The following is a 10824-nucleotide window of genomic DNA, read 5'->3' on the forward strand; positions in this document are numbered from 1 at the left end:
TGTACATTGTAGTTATTCCAATCTCAATATCTGCTTCTTGATCTACAAGAAACCATTTCCCAAAACAGGGAAATGAAATATATGTGCTCTAATCTTCATCTGATTTTCTTAAATTATTCACAGTTCGACGATGGGGAGCTAAGAAATAGCAGGAAAGAATGGTCTCTTTTTTCCGTTGTTGCTCCTCGTAAGCTTAGATTCGTTGAAGCTCAAATTAGTTAATGTGGTACTTTGGATCATCCTTTTAAATTATTCAATTGGAATATACGTGCATTCATTATTAAGTATAAATTTAAGATATTTTGCCAGGATGAATTACGAAAAGGACTAGGAGCACATCACCTAGTACTAGTTGCACTCCACTATGAAAACTTCTTGGACTCCATAGTTATGATTGCACTCCAAAAATAAAAAGTTTTCCTCTCCTTGAAAATGAGAGAGGAACCATGGCACCAAAGCTTCATAAACTTTAGATTCAATTTTTTCAAATCTTCATGATCTACAAGAGGAGGAGGAGGAGGAGGGGGAGTGGAGTTCCTGCTAATGATAGAGGTTTCCAACATGGGTGAGCTAGGTCCATAGATGAATCTTAGAGACACCCCACTTGTACAACATATGAGCATATCGAGATGCAACCAAGTCTCAAAATGACTTTCATACTCCGTTAAATCCTTCACTAATCATTGATTGCTCAACCCACTTAGTCCTTATTAGGCACAATAATTCACTGGTCCGTTGCTAATCATTTTACATTGTAAAACAATGTAAAAGACATCTAACCTTCAATTGAGAACAAAACTACAATTCACAGGTTTCAACTCCCAATATAGTAATTTTCAAAAATCATGGGACAACATTATCTACCCCTTTTAATAAAACTCGGCTCTGCCTGAACAAATAGCAATCCATAATATGGTCTAACAAGTCAACCATATCTAACAGAGCATTACTGCTTAACTGTCTTTGTGCACATCAACTCTTGTAACATGACCATTATCTCAATATGTCATGTACATCAACAAAGTATAACATTGTCGACGAACCAGTGCATGCTCCGACAATTCAACAGTTTCATATGGAAATTCGAACCCAATTTGATACTTCTTTATGCATTTTACATTCTGATCATGCAAAAGAATTTTTTCTTGGTCATTATACTACTTATTGTAGTCTCACGGTATCATTTATCAGTCATCTTGTGTTTATACCCCCTTCACAAAATGGGGTAAATGGGGTAGCTAAACGTAAAAACCGCCCAGCTTCTTAAGTTTTTTTTTTTTCCTCCAAAATTTTAGTTATAACTCTTACTGAATGCAGGATTAAATTAGGGCAAACTACACTTTTCACCCCCTATGGTTTGGCATAATTATATGTCTATGGTTTGGCATAATTCAATGTCGACCCTTAACCTTTCGACAATGGCACTTACCGTCCTTATAATTATCTAATGGGTTCACTAACCTCCCTTCCATCTACTTGTCGTCAACCAAACAGTTAAAAAAATGATTTCTTTACTTTTTATAAAAACCACTTTACCCTTTTCAACTTGTTATTATTTTTTATAAATAACAATATCCCTGTGAAAAAATTGGTTTCCTTGTGAATGCTTAGATAGAGACATTTTTATAATTTCCTAATTAACTTTTTTTTTTTGGGTTTAAAAATAAAATAAAATGATATGTGTGGTATAGTAAAATAGCATTCTAAAAACTTTAATTTAAAATTGTACCGTTTTGGTACAATAAGTTTGCAAACTATACCATTTTAGTAAATTTCTCAACAAAAAAAAAAAAAAAACCATATCCGTGTGTGAAAAGGGAGGTAAGTACAATTGTCAAAATCTTAGGGGGTGCATGCAATTATGCCAAACAAAGAGGGGTCAAAGTGTAATTTACCCTTAGACTTATCCATGATTTTTAAACTCGTCTGAGACTGAGACGTATCGCCCGAGTTAACTCGGTATCGGAGCTGAATGAGACCAACTCACAAAGTCATTTTTTGACCGAGATTTACGACTCACGTTCAATTTTTTGATTTGTCTCACGAGACGTCTCAAATGTATCGGAAAACTCATCTAAGAAAACTCGGTATCAGAGATGAACGAGACGAGACGTGATACCGAGTTTAAAAACCATGGATTTATCCCCTTGTTCTATTGTCAATGTCTCTTTCTTTTCTAGTTTTCTTATGATAAAAACGCTCACAAAGAGGTCTTCAAGGACTTCAAGAATTGAGATTCAAACAAAAGACCACAGCTTCCTTGCAAGATCATAATTTCACATAATATTAATAATAATATATCTTCATAAGAATTCAAGAACTCAGATTCAGACAAAATAGATTTCTACATTTTTTTCTTAGATTTTTAGCCTTCCAGCTCTAAGTAGAATCAATGGAATTGGTGGAGAAGAACAACAGCACCATAGAATTCGAAGCTAAATAATCTTAAGATTGTCATGGATCAGCTCAAAGATGAATTTCGTAACATACTCATGATGATCACTACTCACACCAATCCAAGTATTGAAATAGACTTTGATGCACTTACAAGTCTCGATCCGAATTCTTCTAATCGCTCGAGTTCTATAACTGAAAGTAGTGCTAATGATTTTAGAACTGCTCGGCTCGAAGATGAATTCTACAACATACTGATCTCTCACACCAATCGAGCTGAAACCGACACACTTATCACTCCAAATTCTTCAACTCGCTGGAGTTGTGTTACTGAAAGTAGTGCTGGTTTCTTAACTGCTCGTGAATCCACTGACAAAAGCTACCTAGAATATGAATATGAAGATGAATTTTCACGTAGTACTAGTTATCGATCGATAAATAGTATCTGTGAGATTGATCTGATCCCTTTGGAAGCGATCTACGATCTCCGTAGTATTGCTGAAAGGATGATCACTGCTGGATATCTATGTGAATGTATACAAGTCTTTGTGAGTGTTCGTAAACCTGCCCTTGCTGCTACTTTCTGCCGGATTTGGATTGACAAGTTTAATATTGGTGATGTTCAAGGACTAGAATGGGATGTATTAGAACCAAAGATCCAAAGGTGGATACAAGTGGCAAAAATATGCATTCGAATTCTCTTAGCAAGAGAAAAGCGACTCTATGAGCAAATCTTTCAAGGTGAAGGTCTGGGTGCAACCGACAATGATGCTTGCTTCATGGAAACCTTCAAAGTTCCCGCGAAATAGCCCTTTGAGTTTTCCGAGGTGCTATCTGTTAATCCACAAACGCCCAAGAAGCTCTTCAAGAAACTTCGTCTCTTTGTCGCATTCTCTGACCTTTTCTCCGATATGGATTTACTATTTCAATGGAATTCGTTGGAACCTGTTCGAGTTCAGGTTGCTGGGATACTACTGAGTCTCTTTAAGACTGCAACAGAGACAATTTTGGAATTTATTCATGTGGTGCTGCATGATGATTCAAGGATTCCAGTACCTGGAGGGAGAACCTGTAACAAGGTGTGTGATGAATCACACGATTTTCATAACTGATTGCATGAAGTTTTGTTTTTGGGTTCAACCCATTGACAGAATCACAAATATATGGTGATCAGACAGCTCTAGCAATAAAGTACCCTGAATTGGAGAATCAAGGTCTCCGTCAATCTCCGGCCATTCGATGCCTACAAATTCTGTTGAAGGAAAAGTCTAATTACTACAATGATGTATCTCTGTCTCACATCTTCCTCATGAACAATATACATTACATTATTCAGAAGGCAAAAGTATCGCCCATGCTCTGCGAGATGATTGGACATGACTGCTTGTGGAAGCTAAAATGGAAATTCAGGGAAGAGATGATGAGCTATGAAAGATCGACATGGATCACAATTCTACGCAGCTTAAGAGATGAAGGGCTACATGTGAGTGGGAGAGTCTCAAAGTCAGTGTTAAAGGAAAGGTTTACAACCTTTAATTCTATGTTTGAAGAGGTTCATCGGGTTCAGGCAACATGGTCAGTACCCAATCCTCAGCTTCGAGAGGAAATTCGGATATCTATTTCGGAGAATCTGATTCCTGCTTACCGATCTTTTCTAGACCGATATAGGGGCCATATAGAGAGTGAGAAGCACCCAGAGAAGTACATCAAGTATTCGGTGGAGGATCTTGAGATCGCCATCTTGGATTTCTTTGAAGGCCACACGGTTTCCCACCACACAAGGAGATGACCCAGTGAAGAAATTGAGTTTGGGTTGAGTGTCAGAATTTAGAACATACTGAATTTCATATTTTAACGAAAACTGGGATTTTCTCTAAATTCTTGACTTCTTCATGGCCATTCAATTCGATCCCATATAATCTCTTGTTGATGACGATCAAGTAATTGGGATACCAGGTGGAGATCTCAGAGTAGTCATGGTCCTTGCACCCACATATTCTCACTCTGTAAGCAAATTGTTTTGATTTGTTACTTCATTTCAGATTTTGTTTCATTTGTTCATGCAGGATTTGTTCTAAACTTGTGTTTCTTCATATATATATGAGCAATTTTCTTCACTAAATTTAGCAGATTTTCTGAAAATAAAAAATAGCAAGGCTACTAGCAGATCTGAGAATTATTCACAGAGATGTGTGATCTAGATGAATTGAGACAAATTTAGAAAGCTCGGGAATTTATGGTAGGACTCCCCCTATAACATTGATTTACTCGAATTTTGGCATATGAATGCATCTCACGGAAAATTCTAATTTTAAATTTGGTTCATGTGAATATCATCCTGATCAATGTTCGTAGTACTTGTATAGATTTGGCTAAGCAACTTCGATCTGTGTTCTATAAAACGGTTAAGTCTACTAGTTTTATTGCAGATTTCTTTGACGTGTAGAGTCCTCAAAATCAAAAGTACTAGATTTCTAACTTTACTCATGTATCCTATTAAGGAATGTAATTTGGAAGCACTAATTGATTCACTAACAGATCATTCTGCAAGGTTCGAGCTGATATGAACTTTTGAATCTACGAGCTATAGGTGTAAGATTGAGTTCGATATGAACCTACGAGCTCGAGGGTGACTTGATTAGCCATGTAGATTCCACACCCTTATGCGAATGATAATTATTCCATGTTCAACTAAATCAATATGTAGTTCTGAAAACGACACACTTGGAATGAAAGGAATCAAAGGGATACTATTTCCCAAAATAGAACAATGAAAGACAGATTTTCTTAAATGAATTACTGTGATGAGGAATTTTAGTTGAACTCTCACACTCGGTTTCCTTCCTTCATTCAAAGAATATGTTGATTATATCTTGTTTATAGATAAGGATGAGATGTTACAGCTGTACAGCCAATTAAGTCTTAATTGTGACAAGAGTATAACCAAGAGTACAACCGAGAATTATGAAACCAAGTGTGATGAAGAGATCAGATTGTCTTCAGCCAGAGTCCTGCAATGGAGAGAGAAGATTTAGCAGCAGAGAAGTTTCTCTTGATTGCCTTTGCTTCACGTAATCTTTGGTTCATCGAAACTCATTTTAAGAAAAATTTAACATATTGGGAAGATATATGTAGTCATTGTTAACCCTTATTTAATGTATTTGACTAATTAGCTGTTGAAGTGCAGAAAAATTTATCCACAATCTGTATCATTTGGTTTGCTACTACCTCAAATCTCTCATTGAACGCCTTTATCCTTAAGAATCACAAGCTTTCGTATTCTGAAGTATTTGAGATCATGGTCCTTCATGAAAGAAGATGTAATTAAAGAAGAAAGAATATACAATACCTAGAGGTCTAGAAGACTCACCAAAGCAACAAAATAAAAGACCTGAACACTCTACTAAACTGAATTTACAGGCAAATTAACCCCATTTTAAAACAAGATCTTCAAAGAAAATTTGGCTGCAATCCTTGAGAATGGAAGACAAATAGAAGAAAAAGAAAAGGGAAGTTTGATATTAAGAGAAACTATGGAGTTCCTGTTACTTTCCTTCTAAAATAGTCTATTTCTTTACTTTCAAACACCCCACCAACATATGGAAAAAAGTAAGCATGTCCCATGAAATACAACCACTCGACGAGAACGTAAAAGGGTGCCAGCTACGACATGTCCCTAGCAGAACTGGCCGAGTTATGCCCATACAACATCAACTTGAGAAAAGAAAGAACACCAAACATTGTAGGTGACAGAGCGAGTGGTATAGTAGTTAGCATTGAACATTAATGATGAGATGGCACAAGGGTTACTACTTCATGAAACATCTAACATTGCCGAGTTATGCTCTAGGCAAAGTTTTTGCAATGCAAATTACTTCAAACCCCCCCCCCCCCCCGTTAATCTTCATTGGGTCCACCTTAGTTCAAATGGCTGATGTCATTTGCGCCACATGTCAAACAGCTGTTGGGCTGTGTGCAGGGGCAGAGTTAGTAAGGTGCTTGCGGGGGCAATTGCCCCTATAGAACTTTGAGACAGCCCTGTATTTTCAACTAAATGCATGCCTCATTTGGCCTCACTCGCTCATCTCCCTCCTTATTTTCCCCCACCCCTATCACCTCCCTCAAATTTTTTCCCCCAGCCCTCTTACAATTTTTGAAGATGACATTGTCTCTTGATTGTGCCTTCTCTCATGGACTAATTGAAAAAGACCTAAATAGCCTGCTATTCAACTTCCAACCAAAAATCTTTGAATTTCTCTCCAAAACTATTCATATTCAAGCTTTTCAACTGTACCATTAATTATAATTTGCCCCCACTACAATAAAATCCTGGCTCCGCCCGTGGCTGTGTGAACAAAAAAATCAATCAACTCACCTCAACTTCAACACTTACAAAGCCCAAAGAAATAAAGACCCTTGACTTACTTTTCAAAAAAACAAAAAAGACCCTTGACTTGTCTAAATTTGTGGGACCCTCCTCACAATGAGAAGGGAAAACTTCCAGAAGTCAGATTCATACGCAGCTGCCTTGCAACTTACATATTGCAAGTTGCAAGACCAGAATTCTTATAAATAATAGAATGATGATGAATTCATGCGGTCATGGTTTGCGGCTGAGGTGGTAAGTTCACAGAACCGCACATATTTTTCCTGTGTATCCCGATGAAAATGATCTATGGTTCTGTGCCCTCGCCACGTCAGCCACGTAACGAGACCGCGTGCATTCGTCAAGACTGTAAATAATAATAATAATAATAATAGAGACATGATTTTCTGACTCCACCCCTCTGTCAAATATTTGCAGTTGTGCATCCCGAGGAAACTCTATGGTCCTAGCACATGCCGTGTCAGGAGGGGAGGAGGGGGGGAGGTTTAGAAAATCATTATTCTAATAATGATAATACAACAGCAGGCACCACCCAACAACAACAACAACAGAAAGCAGAAAGATCATCAAACATTTCTACCTTTTTCAGGCCATGGAATCGCCAGAGGAGAACGCTGCCATAGAATTCGAAGCAGCAGAGAAGTTAATCTTAACAAGCGAACGTATCATATTCGATGGAGATCATCGACAAGAAGCTGATCGATTTTTGAGCGCTGTCGATGTCATGATCCAACGATCGATGGATTCTGTTACTGTATCCACCAGTGATCATCCCAATAAAATCAATAGTTTTGCTATACAAATCGCCATGGCCAGGCTACAAGATGAATTCAGGAACATACTAATGATGACTTCTTCAACTCTCTCGATGACTTCTATAATTGAAAGTAACGCTGATTTCAAAATTTCAGGGCTTGAAGATGAATTCCACAACATACTGATCACTCATACCAATCAAACTGAAATGATGCGCTTGTCAATTTGAATTCTTCAACTCGCTCGAGTTCTGTGACTGAAAGTAGTGCTGGTTTCAAAACTGCTCGTGAATCCACCGAAGAAGGCTACCTAGAGTATGAAGTTTCATGTAGTACTAGTCATCGATCAACAAATAGTGTCGGTGAGATTGATCTGATCCTTCGGAAGCGATCTACTATCTCCGTAGTATTGCTGAAAGGATGATTGCTGCTGGATATCTACGCAAGTGTATAGAAGTATATGTAAGTGTTCGTAAACCTATCATGGATGGTAGATTCCACTGGCATGGGATCGATAAGCTAAGTGTAGGTGATGTTCAGATACTAGAATGGGGTGCCTTAGAAGAAAATATCAGAAAATGGATACAAGCGGCAAAAAGATGCGTTTGGATTCACTTTGCAATAGAGAAGCGGCTTTGTGATCAAATATTTGAAGGTGAAGGTCTTGGCACCATCGCCAGAGATACTTGCTTCATGGAAACCATTAAAAGCTCCATGACCCAGCTCATCAATTTCCCCCAGGCGATATGTAACACTCGGCAATCCCCCGAAAAGCTTTTCAAGATACTAGATCTCCATGACACGTTAAAAGACCTTCTCACCGATGTGGATGTAGAATTTGGATTGAATTTGTTGGAATCTGTTCGAGTTCAGGCCGCTGAAATACTATCGAGGCTAGCCAAGGCTGCTAGAGGTATACTTGTGGAATTCGTTAATAAGGTGCAGAGTGATCATACGAGTGCTCAAGTACTTGGAGGGAAAATTCACCCCTTGACAAGGTATGTGATGGATTACATTGATTTATTATCTGATTACAAGCAGACGAGTATGGACTCGGTAGTGTTGAACCCATTAATGGGATCACGAATCTCTGGTAATCCAACGGCCCTAGAAATCTGTTTCCCTAATCGAGAGAATCAATCTCCATTAGCCCTCCATATACTTTGGATCATTGAGGTCCTACAATTCAACTTGGAGGGCAAGTCTAAGTTCTACAAAGATGCTTCTTTGTCTCACATATTCCTCGTGAACAATTTACATTACATTCTTCAGAAGGTTGAAGGATCTCCCAAGCTCTTTAAGTTGATTAGAAATGACTACCTCAGGAGGAATCTAAGATGGAAACTCAGGCAAGAGGGAACAAGCTATGAAAGATCGACATGGGCCAAGATTCTATATTGCTTAAGAAATGAAGGGCTATGGGGAGAGAGCGGCAGTGTCTCTAGAACTGTGTTAAGAGAGAGGTTTAAGACCTTCAATTCAATGTTTAAAAGAGTTCATCAGGTTCAGTCGACATGGTCAGTACCAGATCCTCAGATTCGAGAGGAACTTCGGGTATCTATATTAGACAAGCTGATTCCAGCTTATCGATCTTTTCTAGGCCGGTTTAGTTTCTCTATACCAAAGATGTACATCAAGTATTCCAGTGAGGATCTTGAGATCGCCATCTTTGATTTCTTTGAAGGGCGCCCAATTTCCCAGCCACAGGGAAGAAATTGAGTTCAGTTTGAGTGCTAGCAATTATAACCCAGGTGAAATTCTATTACTTTTCTCAAAATTCTTTACTTCTTCAAAGTGCCAATCGAATTCGATCCCAGCTAATTTTATATAGATTTAAATAAATCGAGTAATTGGGAGATCTCAGAGTAGCCAGGGTCATTGTGCCCACATACTTACTTTTCTAAAACCTTTGTTATTGTATTTCAGATTTTGTTTATTTGTGATAATTGAGGTTTAAAGCAATAAAGAATGCTTTTAAAAGGTCAGACTTTTCACTATAGATTTCAGATTTTGTTTTATTTGTGATAATTCAGGTTTAAAGCAATAAAGAATGCTTTTGAAAGGTCAGACTTTTCACTATAGATTTCAGATGATCTAAACTTATTGAGTTGTTTTTTTAATACTTGGTCTTGAGACTTGTATATCCTCAACAAAAGACATTACCTCTCTCACAGAACTCACTAGGATTTGCAGATTGATTATGTTCTTAAATTAGGACTACTAGTTTGAACATTACAAACAATGTATAGTTCTCAGATTGAGTTTGATAAGTCGCTACAAGATTGATAACGACTTGGTTATCCACGCTTAAGTAATCTTGTGTTCATACATGATTTGTTCTAAACTAGTGTTTCTTTCATACATATGAGATTTATATATATATATAATATTTCAAGACTACTAGCAGATCTGAGAATTATGCACAGAGATGTGTGATCGAGATGAGTTCAGAAAATTAGAAAGCTTGAGTATTTATTGCAGGATTCCCCTACTAGATTGTGATTTACCTGAATTTCGGTACATGAATGCATCTCACTGAAAATTCTAATTTTAAATTTGGTTCATGTAAATATCAGTCTGACGAGTCTTCTTATTACTTGCATAGATTTTTCTAAGCAACTTTGATCTGTGTTCTATAAAATGGTTTAATCTACTAATTTTACAGATTTCTTTGACGTATAAAATCCTCAAAATCAAAAGATTTGATTTCTAACTTTTCTGATTTATCCTATTAAAGAATGTAATTTGGAATCACTAACTGTTTCACCAACAAATCATTCTGCAAGGTTTGAGTTGATATGAACTTTTGAGTGGTTTTGTTGGGTTTATCCTTTATTGCCATTATCAAACAAGGTCTTGGAAGGTGTAACATACAAGGTGTTTGGTGAATACCCAATAGGTGTTTGGTCAATTTACTAAGTGAGCTTCACTAAGGTGTTTACATACACAACAAAGTCTATATTAGTGTTCGTAAACCTGTTGTTGCTGCTATTTTCTGCCTCATTTGGATCAACAACTTTAACTTAGGTGATGTTCAAGTACTAGAATGGGATGCATTCGAATTCATCCTGTTAAATCAGCCACTCTTTTATATTAAAAAACATGTGGCTAGTTGTGTGGCTTAGTTTGGGCCCACACGATTTTACATTAATAAGAAATAAGACATGGGTTGTGGGGGTTTAAGTATTGGGACCCACACGACATTAAATAAGAACTCTAAAAATGATAAGATGTTTATAGATAAGGAGGACAACATATACAAATGAGATGTTACAATTTTACCACCAA

The 10824-nt window shown here is 37.3% G+C and overlaps 2 pseudogenes; both read left to right on the forward strand.

Annotated features, from left to right (window-relative positions):
* Nucleotides 1-2456: 2456 nt before the first annotated feature.
* Nucleotides 2457-4817, forward strand: LOC147410535 (exocyst complex component EXO70A1-like; annotated as a pseudogene).
* A 2142-nt stretch (nucleotides 4818-6959) lies between these two features.
* Nucleotides 6960-10206, forward strand: LOC147410536 (exocyst complex component EXO70A1-like; annotated as a pseudogene).
* Nucleotides 10207-10824: the final 618 nt, after the last annotated feature.

This window comes from Akebia trifoliata, chromosome 1 (genome assembly GCF_017979445.1).
Source record: "Akebia trifoliata isolate Shusen 1 chromosome 1, ASM1797944v1, whole genome shotgun sequence".
In the NCBI taxonomy this organism is placed as follows: domain Eukaryota; kingdom Viridiplantae; phylum Streptophyta; class Magnoliopsida; order Ranunculales; family Lardizabalaceae; genus Akebia; species Akebia trifoliata.